This window comes from Tenrec ecaudatus, chromosome 13 (assembly GCF_050624435.1).
Source record: "Tenrec ecaudatus isolate mTenEca1 chromosome 13, mTenEca1.hap1, whole genome shotgun sequence".
Taxonomy (NCBI): Eukaryota; Metazoa; Chordata; class Mammalia; order Afrosoricida; family Tenrecidae; genus Tenrec; species Tenrec ecaudatus.
The window spans coordinates 44222947-44234969 of NC_134542.1; positions in this window are offsets into that span (position 1 = coordinate 44222947).

Sequence of the window (12023 nt, forward strand, 5' to 3'; positions counted from 1 at the left end):
TGCTATAAATTTTGGCCTGTGAGCATAAATTATCAATTTATGAAACATAAAGACATTTGTTATAATAAAAACATTACATAGCTTGTTTAGCACCTTCCATTTTTCAACTACTATTCTGTTTTCTTGAAAGTCTATTTGTTTTTATTATTTAGTTATTTTAAGTGAATTTTCTTCTCTATTTCTTTGCTTTCTGTAAGATGTTTTAATGAGCTATCCTTGAAGTGCAATAACCTATCTGATAAAATACTTCAGTATGAAAAGGTTATTCCTACATAGAGAAGAGGTGAATCTGACATGAATTTCATCTCAAAAATGTCAAGAGATGTTACTGAAAAGCTTATAATTGTTCTCTCACATATTTTCTTCATGAGAGATTTGTTATTATTATATAAAATTTTCACAGCAAAATATGAAAATTTTATGAAAAATTGACTAAAAATTAATGAACAAAATATCCCTTTTCATTTGCTACAAAACTAGCTACATTAGGGTGTAACACTGTCATATTCTAGATAATATTACTTGTTTTGTTTAACTTCTGCCCCATTTGCACTGGAGAATGGAATGAAAGCCTAATTTATTTCATGTATCTTTCCTAATCAAAATCATGCAACTGTGAGGACTTTCTAACATTTACCTCTTTAATTTGTTTCAAATCATTCAGTATTATTTCAAATTTTCAATAACATATTAGAAACAGTGTGTTTTGACAACAAATGTACAATTGTGCATGACACACTTGATGTGTGAATGGATTGCAATGAGTTATATGAGCCCCCAATACAATGATTTAAAAAAAAAGGAACAATGTGTTTTAGTTCTGGGAAAAGTTGGAAATTGAGGGATCTTTTACTTTGGTGCCTTTTCATCTCCAATGCTTTGTGATTTTTTTTGTTTTTAAACTCACAGTTTCTTTTCCAAGATTCAAACAGGTTTAGTGTCTGGCTGACCCTCCTGTCTGCAGTGTTGACATCATCTTCTTTGAATGAAAAGCCAGAGAAAGTTGTAGATGTTCAATGAAAAACTAGCAAATGTAGAAAAAAATTCCTCCATGATGAACAAGTAATCTGGAAACTTGGATTATTTGCAAACTAATGTAGAATCAGGCCTGGAAGATCAGGTGATACAACCTTGCTTGGTGAACGTGAGTATGACTGGGTTCACTAAGACTACAGTCAGCAGGACGAATTACACCTCAGTGACAAGGAAACAAAACTAATCACTCCTGGACCACTAGGCAACATCACAGTTAAGGGAGAAAACTTTAAAGTTGCTAAGAATTTCATTTTGAATCCATAGTTTTAATTGGAATTTTTGAAAACTCCTTTTTTGTAAAATATGTCTTAATAAATTAAAATATTTGAATCCATAATCAATACATTTGAAAGAAGAAGCCAACAAAATGAATGACATATTGCATTAAGCAAATCTAAAAAACAAACAAACAAACCTACTTAAAGTGTTAAAAAAAATAATAAATCTTTGAGATCAAAGTGACCCTGTCCAAACTGTGTATTTTCAATTGCATTATATGAGAGAAGAGCGGAGAAAAATCAGTGCCTTCAAATTATGGTGTTTGTGAAGAATATGGCATATAACATGAACTAGCAAAAGAATGAGTCCGTGTGTGGTAGAAGAAGCACAGTCTGAATGTTCCTTGGAGCGAGGATGACGAGACTAGGGCGCATGTACTTTGGACATGTAATCCAGAGGGACTAGGACCCGGACCAGAGACAGCATGCTTGGAAAAGCAGCAGGTCAGTGAAAAAAGAGGAAGATCCACCACAAGATGAATTGACATTGTTGACAAAAATGGATGGTGTATTTGCATCCTTGATTTCTTTACTTTTTAAAATTTTTGCTTAGATGGCCACTCACCATATTTTTAGACCCCAGTCACCCTCTCACCAAAATAGGATATAGAACATTGTCTTTGTGAACTGTTAAGCTAATTGACCTTGGTGGTCACTGAAACTGTGGTTCTGAGGCCCCAACCCAGTGAATCTATTCTTCAAGGGGTTTGATTATCGCTGTTTTCAAACGTTCATCCCTGCATGCTCTGTTATATTCATGGACATATTATCAACCAACTCTTTAAAATCTCAATGATCAAAGAACTAAGTATTTCTAAAGGAAACTAATTTATAAAATATAGATCTATATTTTAATTTTAAGACATAGTTTACAAAAAAAGATTTCAAAAAGTTAATGAGAAAAGTCTGTTTTTAAAAAAGCTTTTTGCTTTCAATTGAGTGACTGTTTCCAGAGCTGATCGTCAGTTTCACATTCGACAGTCTGTACACAGTCCATTTGATCGCATTCATGATGTTCCCTTCAATGTCAACAATAGAAGAGGCAGAGTTGCCTCAGTAAATAATCCATGAAATGAGACGTTTTTGTAGTTATTATTGAAAGTGAGAACAACAGAGAAAATTTTATGAGGGTGGGTTTCCATGATCCAAATAATATTCAAGGTAATTTTATTGTCCCAAATTGCAAACTCACTACCGGCAAGTCAGTTCCAACTCAGAGTGCCCTTGTAGATTTCCAAGGCTGTAATCATCATTGGAGTAGATAGCCTCATCTTGGAGTGATTTTGAACAGCTGACAATGTGGTTAGCAGCCTAACATGGACCCACTATGCCATCAGGGCCCCTTAATTTTTACATTTTTGGTAGTATGTTTAAATTATTACAATTGTCTAAAACTCACTCTTCACACTTATTTTATATAGCGGAAATAATATTAATGTTTTGGAAATCATCTCATTAAACACTCACAGCAAATAAGTAAGTATTGGCATCTACATTAAATGGATGAGAATGGGAAGACTAAGGTTACAGGAGGTCAAACTTATGCGATTACTGACCATAAACAGAATGTCAATAGTATGACAGAAAATTCATTTTCATTCCACTACAGGATAGCATCTGACATCTAAAGAATCATATAATTACCTGGACTCTTTAAAATCATCTCGTCCAACCCCCTGTCTGCCATTCTGTTCAATATCATAGCAATTGTGATATCTGATGACCATCTCTGGGTAAATATCACACATAAAGGAAGACATAAAATTAGGGAAAGCTTATTGTTTGCTTGTTTGTTTCCTAGAGTTTAATACCCAGTCCTTAGCACTTTATTTAAACTAAAAGTCTGAAAATAGTGAGTGGTAGCAATTGTGCTGATAGACGCAGTTACATACTCCACTAGAGCCTGTCTGACAGGGAAGTGTCCGAGTCGCTAATGTTCTTCAGCTTGTCCTTTGGTGGAGCTGCCGATTGACGCTGGACTGCCAAGCTCAAGGTCAGAGGTTCACAAACCTCCATTTGCTCGACAGAGGAAGGTGAGACTCTTTGCTTGGAAACACTGTGTAAGAGCACTATGGGTTGAAATTGGTGACAGTGGATTTGTTTGGTTGGTCTTCTAAAGGTAAATGGAAAAGAAGAGCTAAAATCAAACAATTTAATTTCTCATTTAAAGAAGGCTGTTTTCATTTTGCAAAATATCTTAAACATTTGTGAATTGAGTAATATGTCCCTAGAATACTACTTTATGAAGTGATATGATAAAGAGGATCCTTTGTTTTGTTAACCTACTCAGCTCTCTCTTTTCTCCTATTTCATATAGCACTTAAAATCCCACATTCCCCAGTAAGCCGTCTCAAAATCCTTACGATGATAAAAATCACACTGTTTACTATCACATTGTGCTTTTCCCCTTCCTATTTGATTCCACTATTCTTTCTTTTGCAAGTATAAGTAAAGGTAATCATGTTTGTATATAGTTATTTTCTATTCATTTGATATTTTTTTCTCTTAGGATTTTATTGCTATTTAATTCATATGTTATATTGAAAATAATGAACCTTTCTGGGCTGGACATTTGCATAGATTAGTCACATGGTCTCCGTGTTAGGCTAGGTCCTCTAGGGAAGCAAATATATATATTTATTTCAGATAGATAAAGTGCTTCTTACAGTTTCAGAAACAGGTAAGGGTACTCTGCTTCAAGTCCATGGCTCAGACCTTAACCTGGACATGTTTTGTGACTCTCATAGCTGTCTGAGTTAATGAAGCAGAGGTAGGAAGAATAACAATTATGTAGGAAGACAAACTAGGAAACAAAGATGAAACAGGAAGAACATGGTGACGATGTGTCCAAAGTTGTCAGGTCAGGCGATTCATAGGGTCAGTAGACAATTGGTGAGCCCTTGGCTCTAGTCCAAAGAGTCAGAAAGTGATGAGCCAAACAGAAGATGCAGATCAGCCATCAGGAAGGAAGCTCCCACAGTGCCAATATATATGCTAAGGAGTCACACTTCAAAGGAACCATCAGTATGACCTGAGGAAGGGTTTACCCTCAACCCCAAACTTCGCACAACTGCTTAGCAGTATATCACATTTTAGAGACGATTACATTACGTTAGATCGCATCACGGAAGAGTCAGCAGTCAAACTACTGAGAGTCCTGGTTCTCTAAGTTGACCCCAAACCTAGCAGTCAAGAATATTAGGATGGCCCCAACCAGAGTCAAACTGACCCCGTACCTGGAAGTGGGTGTGGCAGAGAGCAGAACTGAACCTACAGGTTGGGGAGAGGGGCCAGCATGGCACACCCACAAAGAGGCAGGCCGGGAGGAGGAAGAGAAAGAGAGGCAGACTGGACCCCACGCTCCCACACCAGGCTAGGAGGAAGATGTCCCTGTAGGGAGCAAATGGGACACAGAGGGGACTGGGCTACCGACAACAGCACGTGTCATGCTGTCCCCTTACTAGAGCAGACTGCGACAGAGGACATTTCTGGGGTCACATGGTGAGAAGGCAGTGTGGTCTGAACCTCCCAAAACAGAGTGAACCAAGATGGGAGCATACCAGACCAACAGCTGGAGCGAGGCAGAGCCCCCATGGGGCGCTCCAGGATGGGAGAGGCAGTCTTGAAGGCCAGCAAAGAGACCCAGGATTTTTTGTATATTTCTTCTCTCTTCCTTTTTAAAAACAAAAATATTTTTCTTATTCATTTACTATTTTCATTTTTAAAATCAGTTTGGGCTATGTCATAGTCAGTGCACCTACCTATATAGGATAGACATGCGAGGCATGCCCGAGGTGAGAGCAGTGGACCAACAGTCCTGGGGAGACCTGGGAGGTGAGGGTGGTGGAGAAGGGGGCACTGAGCAGGCTACACCAGACAGGAGAGCAACTCATGGACAGGGGAACAAGTGGGGTCTTTGAGTCACTAACAAGGAGGAGATAGGGATCTGAGTTGGGGGGAGGGGGAGATGTCAAAGCAATAGCAAACTAGCTAAGAGCAGGGACGAAGAGGCAGAAATACGGGCAAAGTGGCAGTGGGGCAGGAGGAAGGTAAAAGGAAACAGGGGAAGGACCAAGGAGGCAAAGCAATGGATAGAGGTATAAGCATAGCAGTGTACAAATGTAAATACATTAATCCACAAAAATAGAAGTATTGACTCATGTGCCTATATTTATACAGCAATACACTGATGTAGGAGATGGACTTTGGGCCTCTGCTCATACCCTCCCTCAATGCACAAACACTGTTCTAACCAATTGGAAGTCTGAGATGTTTACCCTCCCAACACAATCGTTGGAGACAAAACAGGTGCATAAGCAAATGTGGTGAAGAGCGCAGATGGTGCCCGGCTATTAGAAGATATGGCATCTTGGTCTAGACTAGAAGTTGCACAAGTTGTCATTCAGTAGTAAAGCAACAAGTCAACATGGAAAAAGCACACTGCTGGTGTGATCATGAGGAGTCATAGGGACTGGGTAATAGGCATCAGCAGAAACATAACAAACAAAAATGTATTGTTGGGAACAAGGGAGGCTGCAGCGGAGATCCTAAGCCCATCTGTAGATACTGGAACAATCTTCCCCCAGAGGGGCCACAGGGAGGGGATGAGTCACCAGGGTGCAGTAAAGCATCGAGAAACACACTATATTCCTCTGGTTCCTTAAGACTTCCTCACCATCCCTCTACCATGACCGCAGTGCTGCTTCCCAGTTCAGACTAGACTGGAACATGTACACAGATATAGAAAGGGATGGGAACTCATGACACACAGAATCCAGGAATGGGAATTCTGATGCCGGAAGGGTAGGGATGAAGAAGGGGAGAGAAAGGGCGAAAGGGGGAACCAATTGCAACAATCAATACATAAGCACACACCCCTCTCCAGGGGGAAGAACAAGAGAAAACAAGGGGGGAGGAGACAGCAGTTGGTGTGAGAGATGAAAACAATAACAATGTACAATCTATTTGGGGGTTACGAGGGGGAGGGGCAATAGGGGAGAAAAAAAGAGCTGGCACCAACGTCTCAATTGAAAGTAAATGTCTAGAAGAGAAGAGGGCAACTTATGTACAAACATGCCTGATTCAACTGATGTGTAGATTGTGATAAGACTTGTACGAGCCCCCAATAAAATGATTAAAAAAAGAAAAGAATATTAAAGCACCATGACCAGCCAAACTAACATCCACCTAGGAAGAAGAACAACCATGGTGCTCCTTAGAGGCAAGGATGGCAAGAGTTCAACTCACGTGCTTTGGAGATCTTCCAGGAGAGACCATTTGTGGACAAGGAAGGACATTGTGCTTGGTGAAGTAGAGGAGCAGAATAAAGGAGGAAGGCCCTTGATTAAAGGAACTGACACCGTGACTACAATAATGGGCTCAAACCCGAGAACAATTGTGAGGATGGCGCTCTGACAGCGTCCTTATGAATCAGAAGTAGCTAGGCAGCGACTAACAACAACAACAGCATGCACGTGTTTTACAATGAGTCTAAAGTCATTGAGATTTCCTGCTTAGTGTGTCTAATGCAGCAGAACGCCATCAATGCAATGGACTACTGTGACATTTTTAGAAGGGAAATATGACCAAGTGTCCTATGAACTAAATCACAACATAGTGCTGGAAAACTGATACAACTCTGACACAGGCTATGGAAATATATTGTTGCACTTGACAGCTGAAGACATGCAATTTCTCGTGGTCCTAAAAGCAGGAATTGAGAAAAAGTTTTTGGCAAGACCAGTAACTGCATACCAGGAACCAGCTGCATACTCAAAGTACTAATTCTATCAAGAAATGAAACAACATCTGGAACAGCAGCTGCAATTGGAGTCACCAACTGGTTAAATTAAGATAATCTCCTAGCCCCATCTCTTTCTTACATAGGCAAATCGATATGTTAAATGGGGAAATGGCTGCATCCTTCTGGGTGGCATTAATCGCTGAGATCCTTCAATCCCTTCAGGAATGTAGTATTGCTATTGGTTTACTAGATTCCTAGGCAGATGCAACTTTGGTGGCTCCCCCTTGGTTCGTGCTACTATAATCACTCTTATCGCACAGGTCAGGGAGCACGTCTCTTCCTATTATGCATTCTAAAAGGAGAAAATCACTACAAGACTGAATCAAACACCCATTGAAGATGAATAATAAATGAATTAATAAATTGGCCTCTATTTTGACTGGTGGACCTTCAAATGTTTGGGGATTCTTGGGGTTGGTGTCAATTCTCATCTAGTATCCAGTAATACCTGACAAGTCTGATTATCCCTTTTCCCCTTATGAATAGCCACTCTTGGAGAAGGTCCCAGAGCCCTTTGGAGAAGACTAGGAGAAAGGCACACACTGTAAAATTCTGCTCGCGGTCCCTTCCTCAAAAGGGACGCAGCTTCCTTTTCATTCAAGAGATTGGGGGGTCTGTAAAACTGGTTCGTGTCTGGGAATTGATTGAAGAGTTATGACTGTCCCCTCTAGTGATTGGAGTTAGGCTGCCATTCATCTGATCTAGAATTATTCTACTTACAAAAACCAACTATCTATTTCACTTCTAGAGACATGCTGCCCTAGTAGCCAGTGCTGTAAGCACGTATGAACCAGGCTGTACTAATTACTACTTAATTCAGTTACTCATTGTGGTCATCACACCCACCTTGTCAATGTCAATCAAGTGCTACTACTTGACCCTTACCTTAATGTGACCCAATTAGCACTATTGTAATTATGTGTCTTAATTCGATTAGAGCAGTTCCCACTGTCAAGCCTGATTCATATAAAATAGCCATAGCGGTAGTCTCCAGAGATGCCGGGACTCTCTTGACAAATTGCTTTCCTTTGCTGTAGTAAAAGATGTGTTCTACAAGCACTCCACATGTGGGCTTATGTGTCCATGCCAACAAATCCACTCTAACATGCTTTATATACATTCTCTAACATGCTTTGTATGTGTCCTCTAACAGCGTACCCATATTGCTCTATGCTCCACTTTGACGTAATATAGGCCATCTCATCACCCACACTTCTGTAAACCAACCAAATGAACTGTTACTTCCTCTTCTACACTATCAAGCCGAAATATTGAATAACCTGTGCTTAGTGAACAAGACTCATCTAACCTTATAATATTTGCACAATTATCCCACAACCTTACTAACCATTCTGTCTGTACATATTAGAAAACTCTAGCAGTTCTTTAGGAATATAGCTCACCTCTTCTTAGGCCATCATTTGGACTTCATTTTCTGAGACTTGCGGAGACTTTATTAGAAGTAATAATGGGTAGAAAAGGTGTTTCCTGTGACTTATCAGCAAAATCATACAAGGGTCTAAGTAGTACGCGATACAACCCTAGGTTCTGTATCAGTATCCACAGCTGGACTAATCTCCGCATGTGTGAGTGGAGGGGTTAATGGTGTTATGGGTATTGGATTAGCAGGCACAGGTGGAGTAATTTCAGCTGCTAGCTGAAGCAGTTCAATAGAATTTAGGGGCTCAATAGCCTCACTTTTCTGATCATCTGCTCGTGTGACCCCACCACAAATTTTATGGTCCCATTTCTTTGCAGTAAATTTCCTTCCTTTCACATCAGGCACTATTTCCAGTTGGGGAGTTTATGCTGTCATAAAGCCACTCTTATGATAAGGCTTTGGGTTTAATTTGTGGCAATATCGGCTCTTTACAGAAATAAATAAGCCTTTTCCCATAGTGCAAGTGGAAACGTTGAGGTGTTTTATGTGGCACTTGAGTGTGTCTCCAAAGCGCTGAACTCATCTCTTTCCTCACACAGTTGTCTCTTACATGTGGGACCAACCAACCAGCTCCCTAGACTTTTTATCCTGACAAACTTGCTGAAGAACATACAACACACAATCATTGAGACTCACTTCTCATCAACATTTTGTATTGGTGGTGATATTTTGGTGTATTAGAATTGCCACCTCATGTAATATATTAAATAGGACTCTCTTTACTCTATTAGTGATTCGTTCTGTTACAGGGTCAATATAACTGTAGCTTTGAAATTTCAACATAAACAAAAATTTGTACTGAAGTTTTGGGGAGCCATGTACAGGCAATTCCAAATTCCTTACAATGAAGGCAGATAAAATAATAAAAAAGAGAGAGATAAAAGATAATAACAAGTCACTTCAAATAAAAATAAGACAATTCCAAAATGCATTCGGAAATGGAAAAACTGAGAAAAATTAATTTGGCTGCAGTATGGGCTCAAATGTAACAGTAATTGGGAGGATGGCACAGGGTCAGGCAGTGCTTCCTGTGTTGTATATTGGGTCATTATTAATCAGGGATTATTTGAGGACACCTAATAGTAAAAAATTGCAGTGATAAAGTTCACTGAAAGGATTTTCAAATATTAATGTTAAGGGCTATTAAATAATTAACTACATGTGATAGAAACAAAAATATTACGAAAGTCAGGCAGAAGTGAAAAAGTGACAAAGAATTGTTTTTTAAAAATTTGATCAGAAATAATGCAGCACACATTTCATTGAAAAAAAACACACATATATATACATAACTTCCCAAATAAACTCAATTATTCTGGGAAAAAATATAAAAATCTAGATCACTTAACAGTTGAAATGAAAATCAATTAATCATATGATATTCTGAGACTGTACAATGAAGTTAATTATTTTATATGACTTTTCTAATCATAGTCTTTGTTACTTCCACCAAATGACCTTCATTTTTCTCTTGGGTCTGGGTAAGAAAGTAGGGGAGGACACTTACTGGATTATCAGTTTCAGCTAATTAATTAAGCAGGGTTAATTGTGATTATTATTCTGCTAGGTTTAAAACGAACCCTCTCAGAAGCAAGATGGGGAAATATTACTACCAGCAAGAGAGAAGCCTCCGCTGTGGATCCTGTCCTTTGAGGTTCAAGAGCCCTGCACGATGAGATTTCTTGTCCTGAGAGTCAGCTTCGAGACCAGAGGAGCAGCAGCAAAACCAAGAGCCTGAAAAGGACACACAGGATGGTGGGCTTCCCAGTGCACAGAACAAGGGCAGCTGAGTGCATTTGGACACAAGTCTGGCTTGTGGAGTGGGTGTCTCTATAGGCACTTCATTTTGGGAGCTGACTTTGCTAACCCAAAGGGCTGATGTTGAATGTCTCTGAGTTGAAGCTTACGATGAAGTGGTGGCCCTTCGGGCACTGATTCTCAGTGCTAAAAGAGCTTTGCACTTTTGCCCGAGCGGAGCCAGCCGAAGGGACTGAGGGCAGAGAGAAGCCTGCCTGTGGGCTCAGCAGAGAAGACACTGTCCTGACTGAACAACCGCATCGTGAGCACTCTATCCATGGAGCAAGCAGATCAAGGTCACTATGGCTTGTTGGCCAACTCTCCAACAACTAACTGCAATGGCTGTTGAGCTATGACTTTTTTTTCACATAGTTTTTTGTGCTAATTTACAAAATCAAGCATTTAGTCCTCTACTCATTACCCTTTGACATTTTTCTAAGAATTGCCTATCCCTTTTTCATTTATTGGTTTTTTTAACTTCCTTAATATGCGTCACACCTTCTAACTACCTTAATAAGCCCTATAATGAGCATCACCTGTGCATTTCAGGTGGTCGTTGCAACGAATTATTAATCTCGTTGGGAAGAGGAGCGTGCCTGGGAGGGCCAGTTGGTGCCATGCTTGGTGAGGGCGGTTGAAGGTGAGGGTAGGTCTGATATCAGCCTCATAGGAGTTGGTTTTGGCCAGCTGAGATTGATGACAATGATGGTCCTCCCTACCCCATTTGTGAAATTAGAAATCAGAGGCCAGCCCCATGGCAGTTTTCTTAGTCAGCCAAAGCATTGCCAAAGATGAAAATTATGAAAGACAGTTCAGAGACTTTGAGAACATATTGAAACATACCCTTCATAAAGGCAACTTACTTGCTGGTCTTCACTGAAGAAACTGCTTATAAAGATCCACTCCACCAAACAAAAAGCTCAAGGTGGAGTGGAGAGAGTAAAAATTAAATAAAATATTTTAATTGATTTAGTTGATGCCTCACTGTAAAAAAATTTACTGCACTCCTGATGAACTGATGTGAAATATAAATTTACATAGGAATATGTGACATAAAAATATTTGTTGGAAAGTGTTAAGATCCCATATACACAACTATAGAGTGACAAATGGATTTGTTCTCACCAAAAACAAGATTTAATTTAACAAAATGGCACATGAGCAAAGATAACACGTAAATACACTTGGATTAGGGTAAATTCACCCTATTAAAATAATAATGAATTTCATAGAGGATATAAAAGAAACTGTATGAGAAAATAAATATCAATAAAAGGGCAAGAAATCCAATAGATGAAGGAAATAATAATTCATAGAAGTGTTAATGGCTAACAAGTATATGAATAAATGCTTCACCTTGCAAATTAGGGAACTAAAACCTGTTTATAAAGCAATAACTCAACAGTCGTTGTTGTTAGATGGTATAAAGTTGGTCAGCAAGTCGTAATGACGTAGATCTGCTTGTTCCACAGAGTTCCCATTGAAGAACATTTCAGAAGTAGATCAGCAGATCTTTCTCTCTAGTTCCTCCTAGTTTGGAAGCTCCACTGAACTTGTTCATTATCAAAGCAACAACACGAATCTCCACTGACTGATGGCAGATGCTCACGGGCGGTATCAGCCAAGCATCAAAGCCAGGTTTCCATCATGCAAGTGAGATTTCTAAGTT